Source organism: Periplaneta americana, chromosome 16, assembly GCF_040183065.1.
Source record: "Periplaneta americana isolate PAMFEO1 chromosome 16, P.americana_PAMFEO1_priV1, whole genome shotgun sequence".
NCBI lineage: Eukaryota > Metazoa > Arthropoda > Insecta > Blattodea > Blattidae > Periplaneta > Periplaneta americana.
This window is the reverse complement of record NC_091132.1, coordinates 177767655-177785157: the sequence shown is the minus strand read 5'-3', so window position 1 is coordinate 177785157 and position 17503 is coordinate 177767655. Positions and strand designations below refer to the sequence as shown.

At 34.0% G+C, this 17503-nt stretch overlaps 1 protein-coding gene across 4 annotated transcripts in view; it reads right to left on the bottom strand.

The window, feature by feature from the left end:
* LOC138692047 (gastrula zinc finger protein XlCGF67.1-like) overlaps positions 1–17503 on the bottom strand; it is a 39814-nt gene that overhangs the window by 11753 nt on the left and 10558 nt on the right. Inside the window, exons 1-2 of one of the 4 annotated variants that reach the window (XM_069814889.1) lie at positions 2076–2169; positions 928–986 (exon numbers count right to left, since the gene is read on the bottom strand). The gene's annotated coding sequence lies outside the window, so the exon portion shown is untranslated. Of the gene's footprint in view, positions 1–927; positions 987–2075; positions 2193–11738; positions 15726–17503 lie in introns of those variants that run through there. The other 3 variants (XM_069814887.1, XM_069814888.1, XM_069814885.1) reach the window with 3 other exon arrangements.

Sequence of the window (17503 nt, the reverse complement as noted above, 5' to 3'; positions counted from 1 at the left end):
GGATTTCTTATATTCCTTTAAATTACAGCATTTCGTAAATCATGTTTATCATTTTGAATTCCATGTACTGTCACTTCTACAATACCGATTCCTTAGATTTTCCTCATATTCCATTAAGCCTACTTTGAGTTATTTCTATCAGGAAAACGCAAGCTAGGTTATTGTATGAGGGGAATTATACATAGGAGCAATATTTTCCCTGGAATAATAACTTAAAAAATTTACGGTCATTAAAACTGGAGACAGTTTTAAGCCACTATCAAGAAATTTCAACTGAGCTTTGTTTGTGTTTACACCTGAGCCATAGGAATAAAGCATGCTTCGTCAATATTCAGGTTCTGTATCGATAAAAAGGAAATTCGACATAAAAATACATAAAAAAAGTTAATTGAGAAACATATATTCAGGTAGCAGAAATGCACTCTATATCAAAAGCAGTATAACGGAACTACCAAATACATTAACATATTTAGTATGAACTGAAATGTTTCCAGCAAAAATTGTTCAGAAATTTGCCGTAAAGAAATGTCTTATATATACATATAGTGTATACATACATACCGGTTATAATGAAATTAATTCAATTTTCAAACGTAAATGTATTTACACAGGTTCTCCTGTACATTTCCTAGAACCGACGGTACATCGTGACGTAATTGATGACGTCGAAAAATATTTTGTAAGTTATACCCAAAGGCCATATTGAATTAACATAATTAGCCACAATATACTTTATCAAAGAAAAACATGAAAATGTAAAGTATTTTAGGAAAATGCGCCTCCTTAACTATCGATGATTCATTGTACCAACGTAACTTTCACACAACATATCAGAATCATATATTATAGGCCTACCCAAAAAAATGTAGCGTTTTAAAAAAGAAAAAAAAAGTTAAAATACAGAACAAGTGAAGAAATATTTCTTACCCAAATCGTCTGTAGCTGCATTTAGATTGGCAACAGGCCATGATTGTTTCGCCAAACACCTGCATAGAATTGGAATATATCAGTCCCCTAACTGCCCATTGTGCAACTCAAACCAAGAAATGGATTCGGAAACCTCAAAATCTGTGCTTCAGTTGCTGGTCAGATAATATCTTTGAAAAATATTGGAGTGCAAGAGGTCAAATGACTTTATTGTCAAACGCCTGGCATTAGAAAACGACAACAACATATTTCTTACCCACAACAAGATGCAAAACTACAATCATACTCACAAACTGTATTAATATTTAAATCAACGTCAGAACCCGGGACTTCCAGAGTATAGCAAAACCAAACAGCTACACACAAATCACAGCAATATTCTGTTGAATACAAAACTTAAAACAATCAAACAATATGTATATTTTTCATAACAGTTTTCCTCTTCCCACAAACAACACAAACAAATCCGTAGGCTACGGATAATTAGACCTACGTTCCTGGAATCGCTTGGAAATTTTTCCCCAACCGTAAGGCAAATGTCAGGTAATCTATGGCGAATCCTCGGCCTCATCTCGCGAAATATCATCTTGCTATCACCAATTCCATCGACGCTAAATAACCTCGTAGTTGATACAGCGTCGTTAAATAACCAAGTAAAAAAGAAACGAGCAGGTCCTGGTTTAAATCCTGCTTGGGACAAGTTACTTGATTGGAAGTTATTTTTCGGAGTTTTTCCTCAATCAATTGATGCAGAATTGCTGGCTAATTTTCGGTGTTGAACCTCGAACTAATTTATTTTGTGTGCACATTGGAATTTTGAAGTAAGAGGGAAAGGGTGCCATCCATGTTCTGGAGTTTATCCTCCAACTCAAACGTCTGAATTTAATATTCGTAATTATATTAAGTGAAGGATACAATGCGTACAGTTCTGCGTTGTATAATTTCCTCCATTCTCCTTTAACTTCATCCCTCTTATCCTACCTGCACTACATTTTTATACAGTAATATGCATAGAATGAAACACATGACTCTAATACAACTGATGCGGCAAAGTTGTGGATGTCGTTTCTTCCTACCTTTTTGTGAAATAGAATCCAACAATACTGTATATTACTCATTGTTCACTGAGAAAAATTACATTTACGTACCTGCTTTGGACTGAAACTCTTAAGCAATGGTTAAGGCCAAAATTAGGACATAATAATTAGCTCTAATACAGCAGAATTATATAAACGCATTTCCTGCTAAGTATTATTAAGATAACTGGATAACAATTCACATAGAAGACCGTGAGATACAGCTTTCTGGATTAGACATGCTCAGCAGTGTTGCCAACATATGGATTTCCAGTGGGATAAAAATATTAAGGGGATTTTCAGGGGAAGGATCAATTTTAGAGGGTATTTTTGGGTCTTTTCCTAAACTACGTCATTATGATTTCTTTTTAAAAATAATCATAGTAGAACTACTGTGCTTGTAATTGAACAATGAATATTCGGCCGGTATCGCATTTTGCATGATTTCTTATGTGATGTATTTTTTGTACAGATGCATTATAGGTGCCAATCTCCTTATTGGATGAATGGTATGAATGCTACTATCGACATGTATTGTTGTTATAATCGATATAAAATATGTCGCCAACTTCTAAATTAACTTTCAGTTTTATATTGTTGCCTTGTAGCCTACTTCAAAATGGAAATAACGGCAGTAACAGTAAAATGTATTTTCCCTGAACCAAAAATATAATACAAACTGACTAAAATCACATCTAGTAACAAACTATTTAAATTATTTTTATTCATTTTTTTTTAATTTAGTAGCATTTAATGCTTATCGAATATCGAATACTAAAAACAATAATCGAACCATTATTTCCGCTCACTTTTTTTTTTTTTTTTTTTTTTTTTTTTTTTTTTTTTTTTTTTTTTTTGCGTATAATGTCTGATGGGTGGCCCCCTATAATGCATCTGTTCCGTCTTTTTTTTCTTTCTTGTATGGAGGAGAGACCCGAAGGCTTACACTGCTTACCACTCATATTCTTATGAATGATTCTGTAGCCTAACGACCGCGCTTTTGTACAAGTACAGGACGTCCCACCGTGAACTTAACCCGGGCTATTGCATGGATCTTCATTTCTCATATTATGACCACAGTCTAGTATATACAATCACGAAGCTTGAGTTGTGAGGGTGCTAGGAACAATAGACTGTGCAGGTACCATTTCGCATTGTCTAAAATGAGGCGATATGAGCGATCCTAGTGGCTAGCAACTCTCATCGCGTTGGACACGTGTACTCCTTAAGTCATGGCCTACACAACAATAGTGCCTGCAATAAAATGCAGTTAAACAATTTCCCCAATCTAAATGCATGCTTTTGATACAACTAATTTTCATTTCTTTATATTTTCTACATCTATGTTTTCTTAATTAGATTTCATTTTATATTTATTATTATTATTATTATTATTATTATTATTATTATTATTATTATTATTATTTGTATACTATGTGGCCTATAATATAAACGGAAACTAGATTAAGACCTAGAAATAAGATTGACGAAGCCATGATTTGTAAAAATCTTTATGGTGAATAAACAATTGCCAGTCACGTGAGGTATGAATAATATTTTTAGTTTGAAACTGTTTGCTTGCCCAAGTAAAAGTCGGTACTTAGCAAGGCTGTGCACTTTCAGTCTGCCGGTACTGTGGCAATATATACAAAATGGAACCCATTGTTGTCGTGATGGATAAGGAGCAAACAGTTCGTAATGCGAGGGCCAATCATGTGAAATGGAAAATAATTTATAATAATGTGTGTTTTTATATTACTATTTTATGTCTATCAATTTATTTATAAAGGAATTTCAAGGATATGTACGTTTGGGATAAATAACTTAGTTTATTAACTAAAAATCCTTGTACACATATGAAATTAAATAATTCTTTGTATTACCACGCATAAATATCAACTTTGTACACTACGTCCATATAAAATATTAACTAACCTTTGAACAATATATGTGTCTCCCAGATCTTAGATTATTAATAAGTGTGCTTAAATGCGATATACGTACTCATGTCAGTAGATTTACTGGCATGTAAAAGAACTCCTGCGAGATAAAATTCTGCCTCAGCGGTGACGCAGATATTATAACCTCTGCAGTTGCGAGGATTGTTAAATAAACCATAATTTAAATTTAATATAAAACCTTTGAATTGTACAGGGATTTTTATATGAAATAGGGGAATTTCTTGTTCCTTTGTTGCTAACATTAAACACCCAGTGACTCCAACATTATAAACTGGACACACAATACCTGTATAAAAATTCAACCTGCCTAAGGTTTTCTAAACCTGTGAGACGTGTCAGGATTAGTCCTAATGAAATGGGCCGCGAAACTACATTCCTTTGTCCATAAAGATTTCCTTAATTTTTCCAAACAAATTTTCTACATATGTAGATGCCCAGGCGACATTACTCCACTGTATTCGAACCAGTGTTCCCAACACTTAAATTGCAACCTTTAACGACTGTAAATCCGTCAGAATCAGTCCAAATTAAGAAAAAATAATAATAAGACCCAATCAATACATCTAAATGAATACAAATAAAAAGCAAATTTTAACACATCTTACTTACCAATCTTGATTAAAATATTAATTCGTGAACCTCTGACTTGCTTACCGAAACTACGAGGAAATATGAACCAGGTGATTCTTTAACATCGTACGGCAAAATTCAATGAAAAAGTAAAATCCCGCGAAATTAAATAAAATGACAGCAGCAAAAAAAATCAAAATATGGTGTAGATTAAACCGTAATTTCCGCCAGAAAATCCATCACCCGTCAATTCCATTCTTTTCCCGTCCACTACTTTGAAATTCCGTGAGTTTTGACGGAATTTTCGTCCCGTTGGCGACACTGCTTCGCACTGCGAGAGTATAGAGGACTTTTCACTGTTCAAAACATTGAGCTCTATATATAATGTTGAGATCACTGGTTCAAAATTTACAACTCTAGGCGTTTCTTCCGGCTGTCTCTGACGATCACACTTGTTACACGAACGAATTCACTAGATTCCGCTCGCACTGCGAAAAGACACAATACTTTTCAATGAGCATACTTACACCTTCTGGCGTTCCTGCTTGTGAAAGATAAGTCAGCTGATGTAACGCCTCCACCTCCGCAACTGTATTGTGGTAGCTATTACGTTATGTACATTTTCGGCTTTCTTCCCTTCAAAATTTTCTTCAGTGGAGAAGCGATGTCCGGAGTGAGACAAGTGGTCAACAGGCTTGGAGCTCACATATTCAGTTTTTCTCAGGCCCTAACTCACTGCAAGTGACAAGATATCTCCAGTATTGCGTAGCTCCCTCCTTTTCTAATTCAAATGCCAAATGGATGTTTAGGCAAAAAACGATTTTTTTTAAATCAAATGTATCTTTAATTTTACTATTATAAAGGTGAAATACGGCTGTACAGGAAGCGAACGCAAATTCTGAAGATGATTCTATTCACTGCACCACTAGTTTTACTATTAGAGGGGCTAGAAATAGCTGTAGAGGCAGAAAATATTGCATACTGGTACGAATATGTAAATTTCTCTCTCTTTTTTAATCAAACTCCATAGTTCAAACTTGCATCACGTGTTTCTCTAATGTGAGAGTATTATTTTATAAAACACTCTGAAGTATTCGAGAAGAAGAGAGTTCAGCAAAAGAAAAAGTTACGAATACAATAATTTTGAGGTCTATTTAGGGCTTTAAAATAACAATTTTTACTTAGAGTTAGGAGTGTCTGAATTCGCCTATATTACTCTATAGATTCTCCCTATTGCTCTCTTCTAGTTGCTGGTAAATGTCCAGAATATATTTCATTGAGTTTCTCTTGGGCAATATGTAGAGCAGTGAGAGTATCTAAAGGAAGTTCATAAATATGTATGAATTTCATTTATAAAACCATAAACGCAATGAGAAACATAATTAATCAGATTTAACTTGTTTGAATCTGAAATAGTAGAAGACAGTACTTAATTACTGGCATTTAAGGAACCCGGAGGTTCATTGCCGCCCTCACATAAGCCCGACATAGGTCCCTATCCTGAGCAAGATTAATCCAGTCTCTATCATCATATCCCATCTCCCTCAAATCCATTTTAATATTATCTTCCCATCTACGTCTCGGCCTCCCAACTAACACTCTATATGCATTTCTGGATTCGCCCATACGTGCTACATGCCATGCCCATCTAAAACGTCTGGATTTAATGTTCCTAATTATGTCAGGTGAAGAATACAATGCTTGCAGTTCTGCGTTATGTAACTTTCTCCATTCTCCTGTAACTTCATCCCTCTTAGCCCCAAATATTTTCCTAAGTACCTTATTCTCAGACACCCTTAACATATGTTCCTCTCTCTCAAAGTGAGAGTCCAAGTTTCACAACCATACAGAACAACGGGTAATATAACTGTTTTATAAATTCTAACTTTCAGATTTTTTTAAAGAAGACTGGATGATAAAATCTTCTCAACCGAATAATAACAGACATTTCCCATATTTATTCTGTGTTTAATTTCCTCCCGAGTATCATTTATATTTGTTACTGTTGCTCCCAGGTAGATGACAGTGCGGATAAAAAATTATCAAATGTCTTCGGCAATGAGTCCACTCGTTGTTAGTCAAATCAGAATGAGGATCAGCATCTGGTTTGAGATATTCTTCCATAAATTGATTAAACTGCAATGAAAATACGTAACACATTTGTTCAGGCTTAAATCAACAAAAAATTCTACATACTCCCTCCGTTCCAAAATATGGTATAACAAACAAAACAAGTTTGATTATTGCGCATGCATGCACGAAATGTTTCGCGGTGTGGTATTCTGTTCAGTAGTGAAGGGACTACCAGACAGTGCAGTTGTGAATGTTTCTGATCTACTGTAATGCATTAAACTATAACATTTAAATAGTTCATTATGAACAGAAATCAAATGGGCACCTGCTATTTTGTTCCTGTTGCAGAAAATGTAACACCAACCAGTCAATTTTGAAGAGAACATCTAAGGCTCAACAGTCGTATAAAAACAGGATATAATTTATTGCAGTTTTTTTTTTGTTAATTTGTCTCTCTCAAAATAATGATTGTTTTTCTTTCATTAATTTGACATCACACAGAATGAAATGTACCTTTTTTGTGTATTTATAATGTTAATTTATCAAACAAATAAGTATCTTGAAGATGTATTGAAGTTACATTATACTACTGAGAACTTTAACAAATATATACCATATTTCGGAACAGAGGGAGTATATTTCAAGTAGTATACCCAAAATGTTCTTAGTAACACAGTAAGAAACAAATGAGTATAATCAGGTTGCTCAGGCCCATCTAATTTTTTCCACACATGTTTATATATTTCGTTTTGTTCAAGTATATTTAACTGTTCACCTTTCGATGCAATATGTAATATTTTTTTAATAATATAGAGAGTGCGCACAAGTGTGCATAGATGATAATTCAATTTTCAGCGCTGAGTTGTGTCACTGTTTTGCTGCATCTGCTACAGTTCAGAAAATGGTATTTGCCGCAATGTGCATCACAGAATTTACAAACGCACTTGTCATTTGCCGTGTGGAAAGCGCTTGTGCTACACACTTTGTGATGAAATCCATGGACTGCCAACCTGGCAACAACATGTCTCATCCCTTGATTCGTTCCTGTCCAGCTCCTGTCAGTCATGGCGCTGGTCCCATAGAATTCTTCTTCAACTTCGCTCTTCTTTCGCAGATTCTCTGCAAGAAGTTTCTCATGGGAGTCCGTAGATGGCAGGAGTAGGGTGATTCGCAAGTCTTCGATCAGGAAGGATTCTCTGGTTAATATATACACCAGTCTGGATGGTGTGAACTTCGATATCCCTAGTGCCCTCTTTAGGTATGTGGCTTTTACGTTCTCCCATGCTCTCAGGTCTTTCTCCTTCAGGTACTCCCAAACCACATGGATTCCGTAGGTCAGAATTGGGACGATTTTGCTGTTTCCAATGAGATGGCCTGCAGGTGGAGTACGTCGCTCATGACTCTAGTGGCTGCGACTGCCTTTTCCTTTGCGTGTAGTCCGAATGTGGTTCCGCTGGGTTGGAATGTCACTCCTAGATATTTAAAACAGTTGGTGATGCTCAGGTTTTCCTCTCTGTAGCAGATACGGTCTTGAGTTTTTATTTTCCCTCCTTTCCGGAAGACCATCTGTAGGGGTTTGTCTCGATTTATTTTCAGCCCGTTGTCGTCTGCCCAGTCTATTAGTCGGTTGAAACTTAGTTGTAGATCTTCCAATTTGTTCGCAGTCATGACCATATCGTCAGCGTAAATGTACATTTTCGTTGGGGTGTGGCTGTCTAGTATGTCTACTACATCTGTTGTCGCAATGTTGAATAGAAGCGGACTCAGAGGGTCGCCTTGCAGTACGCCGTTCGTCTGTAGACGCTTGCACCGTCGTGGATGGTAATTACATTCTGGTCAAGTATTCCCGTGATAATGTGGGTCAGGTAATTGTTTCTTCCGATCATGTTTCCTAATTTCTTGATCAGCTTTTGTCTGTCGATCATATCGAATGCCTTGCTGTAATCGATGAAGACTGCATACAGCTTTCCTTTCGGTTCCCGTAGGGCGTCTTGAATGTCTTCTAGAAGGTTGGCGACTGCTTGGATGGTTGATCTTCCTTTCCTGAAGCCGAATTGTTCCACAGGGATTTTACTTTCTGTTTCTGTAATATGTAATATTTTTATGACTTGTTATTTCGATAAATTAATTTTTCGTCTTATTCTGTTTCTGTACCGTAATTTATTTGGCCCATTTATTATTTTTATAAGTGCTTTTTTTTTTACTAATGTGAATTTTTTGAAGAATTCAACTCTTATATCAGATATAACTAATACAATATTGAAATGTTGAACTACAGTATATACATAAAATTAGTTACATTATTTAAATTGTGTATATGTTACCTTAAATGTACGAAGACCGGTAAATGTTAGAATTTACCGGTATAACCTAACATTTACCGTTATAGTGCAGTAAAACCCCGAAATAACTTATTAGATTAATACATTTTGAACTTTTACCAAGAAATGTTGGTAAATCTCAGGATTTACCGATGCGAGCTGATAAAAGCTAGAACAAAGAATCCTCCTCCGTATTACAGGTTCAAACATAATTACAGGATCGATAAAGTGATGTGGCTTCGAGAGGCTGCCAAAGGTGTTAAAATGCAAGCGAAGAAAATGAAAGCAGCCACTTGTAACAAAATTACGAAACTTTCAGTCGGACAGAATTTGAGAATTAAAATACTGGATGTAGACCGGGCAAAATTGACGCAAAATCAATAATAGCAGAGGTCAAAAATATTTAAGATGAGTTTTGTAAACTTGGTACCAAAGCCGGCAAACTGAAGTCATTGTACATTAGGAACCAGTTTACATTGTGCAAAGAAAATTTTATCATCATCGAAGAAGTAGGAAAAGAAGAAATTAGTGTGTGGGAAGTGATTGGCAAACTATCTTTTGTTGGAGGTCAAGGGTTCATGAAGTGTAACTGTTTAAAAAACTGTTGAAGACAAAAAATGTTTGTGTAAATAATCTCCATGTTGTGTAATTCTAAATGTTATAACAACTAACCTTGTTGTAACAAGAATTAACATTCATAATGTTATCATATAACTATCACCTTTACTTTTTAACTTCGCTCTAGAATATGCCATTAGGAAAGTTCAGGATAATAGACAGGGTTTGGAGTTGAATGGGTTACATCAGCTTCTTGTCTATGTGGATGACGTGAATATGCTAGGAGAAAATCCACAAACGATTAGGGAAAACGCGGAAATTCTAGTTGAAGCAAGTAAAGCGATACGGTTGGAAGTAAATCTCGAAAAAACTAAGTATATGATTATGTCTCGTGACCAGAGTATTGTACGAAATTGAAATATAAAAATTCGAGATTTATCTTTTGAAGAGGTGGAAAAATTCAAATATCTTGGAGCAACAGTAACAAATATAAATGACACTCGGGAAGAAATTAAACGCAGAATATATATGGGAAATGCCTGTTATTATTCGGTTGACAAGCTTTTGTCATCTAGTCTTCTGTCAAAAAAATTTGAAAGTTAGAATTTATAAAACAGTTATATTACCGGCTGTTCTGTATGGTTGTGAAACTTGGACTCTCACTTTGAGGAACAGAGATTAAGGGTGTTTGAGAATAAGGTTCTTAGGAAAATATTTGGGGCTAAGAGGGATGAAGTTATAGGAGAATATAGAAAGTTACACAACGCAGAGCTGCACGCATTGTATTCTTCACCTGACATAATTAGGAACATTAAATCCAGACGTTTGAGATGGGCAGGACATGTAGCACGTATGGGCGAATCCAGAAATGCATATAGAGTGTTAGTTGGGAGGCCGGAGGGAAAAAGACCTTTGGGGAGGCCGAGACGTAGGTGGGAAGATAATATTAAAATGGATTTGAGGGAGGTGGGATATGATGGTAGAGACTGGATTAATCTTGCTCAGGATAGGGACCAATGGCGGGGTTATGTGAGGGTGGCAATGAACCTCCGGGTTCCTTAAAAGCCAGTAAGAAATGTTTGCTTTACTTTATTTGTGGACCTGTTTGAGGGAATATAAAGACTTTGCTAATTTTTGTACAGAATACACTGGTTGAAACTGTAATATTTTTCACTATATTTAATACGGAATATTTTTTATTATAATAACTTTGGCAATTTAAAATAAATATAAATTATTTCAGTCATTACTGAGTTATTTTTATTTATGTTTTTAAATATATCCTAAAACAACAATAAAAAGATGAATCGGAAATGGATATGTAAAAGTGCGAAGAACGGCAAATCTTAGTAAAGGTTTTTTTTTATTAAATTAATGCGACTTTGCCACAACTGATCGGTAAATCCTGAGATTTACCAATATCTCTTGGTAAAAGTTAAAAATATATACATCTAATAAGAAATTTCGGGGTTTTACCGCACCATAACGGTAAATGTTACATTTACAGTAACATATATGTAATGGTAATTAACTTGTGACGAAGTAAAACATTATAGAATTTTAAATTGTGAATAATTATTCCTAATTTAAAATATAACTTTCAATTTATTTACGCAATATATTAAAAATTGTATGAATATGTTTTTTTTGTATCTAGTCGGAATTAGTGAATGTAAATATGTGTCCTAGAAGACTTAAAATAATTTTTACCTAGGTGTATTTGTCTTTCCTTTGCATATGTTTATATTGATACGTGTTTTTAAATTTAGAAGTAATATAGAGCAAATTATATACTTAATTTCGTTTATGAGTTTACATCGAAGTTTAGGGAATTTATAGACCATATCAAATTGGTAGAAATAGTCCGCAATAGCCCATCATATATGCAATATATGCCACCTTTTAAAATAACATGAGGGGCTTATTATTTAACAGAAGTCTTCTTAAAGTTGAGAGAACAACCCTCAGTACTTACAAATATATTCTGCTTCAGATGGTGACCTATTGTCTGTTAGGTGTCATATAATACACAATTCAAAAAATGAATTGATGGAACAACTCTAGGATGTATTGCGTGGTAACAACAGCTACATAACAGTTTTAAATACAACTTCAAATTATTCAAGAACAAACAACTTACACATCAAAATAGACTAATTACAATACGTGTCCACGTTAATTGAATCACAAACTATTTTTCAAATACTTGATATTAATTCTACATTTACTACAATTATAAATATAAAAGTACAACTATATTATGTCCACTATATTTTGACAACAACATTTGAGAAGTGTTTACATTTTCAAATAACAAATTGACAATTAAGCATGACGGGTATCTGTCACGCTATCAAAAGAGAAAAAAATTCCTGTCAGAAAAACATCCCTTTCTTACCTTGGACGGAAGTTCTCCGGATTTGAGTGAAATCGAGAATTTGTATCGCATGTGGATACTAAGAGGAAGATAGATAATAGGAAAGATTGGATAATGCTGGGTTAGAAGTGAATAGCTTCTCTCTGGTATGTAAACGTTCATTCTTTAGGCCCGTAACACACTTGCAGAGTTTTCGTCGGTGAGAAATGTGTTGCGAGAAAGAGGCGAAGAGCCTTCCTCCACACACTTGGCGAGTTCTCGCTATCACAGATCACACCTCGCTATGATCATCTATGCACTGCCTTCATGCAGAAAGCATTTTTCTGAATATAGTAATCACTCGTTGGGGGTAATATTATAGGTTATGTATTTACGTATATTGTCGTACTTAAATATATAACCTGTAAGTATATTGTCACACTTTACAAATTACGTACGAACGCTATGTTGAATCTGAGTATTCAGATGATGAGGAAATGGAATGGAGTTACATGAACATATTTTGTTAATGAAAAGGAAAAGTAGGCCTAAAATTAAAGCCAGAAATATCTGAAAATCACATTGTATCTTACGAAAATAAGGGCGAGTTTTGGACACTGGTTTCGATTTGAATGATGATACGTTTAGGCGTTATTTCAGGTTGAATGGACCTCAGTTTTTTGCTATTCATGATATGATAGAGGATTCTTTGCTATGTTCTGATTAAAATTATGTTAACTGTTAAGACATATAGATACATTATTTCAAATGTTTAATTAATACTATTAAATCTCATAAAAATAAAATATAGCCCTATTTATTTTCAGATAATCTGATATTTGTCTCCAGATTTCTTCTTTAAGTTTCGTGTTTTTATAGTTTTCATCCCGTGTATCATATAAATAGGCCTACGGGTGACATTCGTACAAGTTCGATAAGTTTCTCACTGCAATTATCAGCTATCTTTCTTCATTTTAAAATAAAAACAAAACAATTCGTCGCCACCTGTGATATCTTTTTATACATTCAATCGTCATAAAGAGTATAAATGTCAAACATCTTTGATAAATGTGTCAAGAAAATTCGCTGAGCTACAGATTCCAGCGAGAAACTCGCGCGAGGTTTTTGCCTCAAGCGAGAATCTCTTCCAGTGTGTGGACGTCCATTTGAATCCATGTTATCAATGTTTGAATTTACTCGCACCACATTTCTCGCTGGAGAAAACTCTTGAAGTGTGTTACGGGCCTTAAGATAATCAAGATCAACAGAAAGCTTCTAAACTACTAATGGGGTATGATCTGAAGACCTGTGAATTTTTATATGACACTTTTGTCATTATCTCTGCCTTGACTATCATTCGAAAGTCTCAACTCCGAATCTCTGACCGATACGTAATTCGTAGCGATAGAGACGTATCTACGTAGGCGATAGTCCCAGAATCAAGACAATTGCGGGTCAGAAGATTAATTTAAAGGACAACATAACTGGTATATAGTTAATTTCGGTTCGGTCAATGTAGAGTATCCACCGCCCACTGAACGAATATTTCACTTTTATCACTGCCAATGCTGGGCTATAAACCAATTTTCGGGAATCTAATGTAAAAGACTGCCTACAAATATTTGGAAAGTTTCAGAGAACATACACACTTTCAGCCTCCTAACACGATTTTTTTGTTTTTATGAATTAAGTAATTTGCTGGGAAACATCGTTAGATATAGGCCACTCTTACACTAAACCTGGAGTAATTTAAGCTTATTAATCAGATATGATTCTACTTACTGTTTTTAATATGCTCACCTGTATGTAATATCTATGTTATATATGTCACTATCATTTTCCATCCAAAGATCGTTAAGAACGTTGAATATTACTTAATATCTCCTATCTTTCTTCAAATAGTGTTTATATACCATGTTAATTTTCATTTGTTTTCATAAGTTACCAATGGTTCGCATTGGGAGCAACATATAAGAAATTATTTTCCTACACAATCCACGCTATATTCACGTTATTTTGAAATAACTAATCGAAGATGGTTTGCTTATTGTTAATTACACGCACATTTGTATGTAATTTCTATTCCATACGTTTTTTTTTTCTATCCCACGATCATTAAGAATGGTGAATATTATTCATGCTTGTTTCCTGTATTCCTTAGAATAATGTTATGTGGCATGTTAGTTTTTACTTGTCGTTATTTACGTAAAAATGACGCGCCAAAAATAATAATTTGGTACTCACTCCACATTTGTTTTTCAGTGATTTATTAAAGAATGTACCGGTATTTAAAAGACTGATAATTTAGAAACATGTTACATAAATCATCATTGTGTCAAAAGAGAATGCTCCCTGGACCAAATTATATTAAAGAATGTACCGGTATTTAAAACACTAATATAGAAACATGTTACATAAATCATCCTTGTGCCAAAAGAGAATGCTCCCTGGACCAAATTATCGTATTTTGCAGTGGTCGTCAGTACTCGTTGAAATGGGTAATATAATATAATTATGTTGTACGGAGCAAGATCGATTATTCAATTAATAGGATATTTTATGAGGTTCTCATCACTGAGATTTCTATTGTCAATTGTTATTTGTCAGAAGGCCTTGACTGACGGGTATATAAGGACTGGCGCTCTTACGGTTGCAGGTCGGGGTTTGGGATGGCCCACAAGCAACAAGTTATACTAAATATGTTTAGGATTAGTGTTAAACTGGCCTATGACTCCTATTGTGGTCGGGACATAAGTAACATTCACCTTTGGTTCTAATTATAAAGTTATCGTTCGTACCTCTTCGACTCTCAAAGCACTCGATATATTCTTTCACCAATGATTTCCGTACTTATTCGCAAATAGAGTTGAACGAATATACGGTCCCACACATCGCTAAAACAGAGCTCGGGGCATGTTTTGTTTTCTGTATAGTCACCGTGCTAATCAGTACTGTAGATAAAAGACATGGTGTTGGTGTATCAATTCAATTTGCAGAAGAGAAAGAGAGAAAACAAACGTTGGAACGTCATTATTTGCAATGTCTAAGAGCAATCGAACACAGATAATCATTTCGCTAGTACCAGTCACAGTGATTTTTCACAGTTCAGAGATCTGACTACACAACACTCCCATACTCAATTCTGCTCTTGAAAAGCTTTTAGGTTGCGTAAGCGTGCAGAACTTCTTGAATCACTAAAATTAGCAAAGTTTTCCCACAGTCACTGCACTAGTAGAGTTTTTCGCTTTCTTCTCTTTCTAGCCTATTCGATTCAACGTAAGTCTTCCCACAAACATCGCGTAAATTACTATACAGACTTCCATCATACCAGAAAAGTTAGCCACAAACGACAATTCAACGGCTTTTCCTCGGTGTGTAAGAGTGAAAGCCTTATGAAATAATCAATACCTGGAAAACGTCAACAAACATCAGATCTGAATGGCTTGTCATATGTAAACAAATGTAAATCCTAGCATTAAAATGCCTTCCCTCACACATCACAACTAAACGGCTTCTCGCCGAAGTGTACGCGTGAATGTCCAACGAATGTAAAATATCTGAGAAACGTTTTCATCACACGTCAGAAATGAAAAGTTCAAGTATCCAGGAGTAGAAAAACACGTTCCACACACGTCACAATTGAATAGTTTCTCTCCACCATTTACGTGTAAGTAATTTTTTATGTTTTCCTTACGCGAAAAGAACTTTCCACACTCATCACATCTGAATTGCTTGTAACCTCTGTGTACTAGGCCATGGCTTTTGAATCCTGCAGACAATCGTATTTCTTCTCGTCGGTATGCAATTAGTCTTCTTGTGGGATATTTTCGCAGAATGTTGGACCTCCCATATTAGAGATTACTGCAACACTGGCAATTATATTCTGCAATTAGAGTAAAAAATGTTCAAAATACAATGAACTAGCAATAAGGACATGATATGCCTCAAGCAAACCAGTATAGCAGATTAATAACAATCCATTTCTGCCACTAGATAATCCTCAAATAATAATAATAATAATAATAATAATAATAATAATAATAATAAACAATACTAATAACCATAGTAATAACAGTAGTAAAATAATAGTAATAATAATAGTAACAATCTTAATAATAATAAAATAATAATATAATAATTTATTTATATACTTATATTTAATGTGCTGTGCAACAGCGAGTGGCCAAGATAATAATAATAATAATAATAATAATAAAACAATACTAATAACCATAGTAATAACAGTAGTAAAATAATAGTAATAATAATAGTAACAATCTTAATAATAAAATAATAATATAATCATTTATTTATTTACTTATATTTAATGTGCTGTGCAACAGCGAGTGGCCAAGATAATAATAATAATAATAATAGTAATAATAATAAAACAATACTAATAACCATAGTAATAACAGTAGTAAAATAATAGTAATAATAATAATAGTAACAATCTTAATAATAATAATAAAATAATAATATAAATATAATAATTTATTTATTTATTTACTTATATTTAATGTGCTGTGTAACAGCGAGTGGCCAAGATAATAATAATAATAATAATAATAATAATAATAATAATAATAATAATAATAATAATATATAATATTGGTATTCATGTGTTGGACAACAACCATTAGCCGATAAAAGTCCAGCACAATTATAACCGGAAAATGAACAACTATGGTACAATTTAAATAATTGAGATAACAACAAAATGAAGAACATAGATTACAATAATAAGTTTACAAGAATTAATACTATAAAATTTTATGGAAGGGAGTTGATTCTTACAAAAGTATTACCAATTTGTGTATAAGGATTATGCAAATAATATTAGTAATGACATTGCCATATTCTGATACTTCTATACATTGAATGGATCGAAATCGCCTACATGTAAGTTAGCATGACTGTTTAATACATCTGGAGACCGGCGAGGAAGATTTAGAATTTCTAATATAGAAGAGTTTGTGATGTCTCATGTCCTTCATGGGAATACGAAGGCTGACACTGTTTAAGAAAGATTGACAATTGAGGAGCGTTTTTGCAAAAGTCGATAGATGCAGAAATCAAGATTATACAGAAATTACACTAAGTGACAGGTTCTATCGAGTTTTGAAAAAAACCTGGAAAGTTTGGTAGTCTCTACATACGGTATGAATCAAGTTTTGGTAAATCTGATTTCATAGATCGATTCCGGAGGTAGAAAACATACGATATCCATATGTAACTCACTTTCGAAAATTTCTGCATCTATCGACTTTTGCAAAACCGTTCCTCAATTAATATCACCTTTAAGGACCTTACATAAGAATAAGTAATCGAGATCATGACGTCTAGCATACAAGCTTGGACATTTAAAGTGCTCGCACTTTTTTTTATCATAGTTATACCCGGAGCTTTTAGGCAGGAATCTGTACGAACATAATGAAATAAATTTCCTTTGAATATTTTCCAGTTCTACAGAATCAGTACTAGTAACAGAGTTCCAAACTACAGATGCATATTCGAGTTTCGATCTCACTAATGTAGAGTATAGTATTAAAAGAGAGTCAGGTGTTGAAAAAGAATAAGTAATTGACCGAATTATTCCTAACATTCTTACTGCATGGTTATAAATATAATTAACGTAGTTGTAAAAATATAATTTATTGT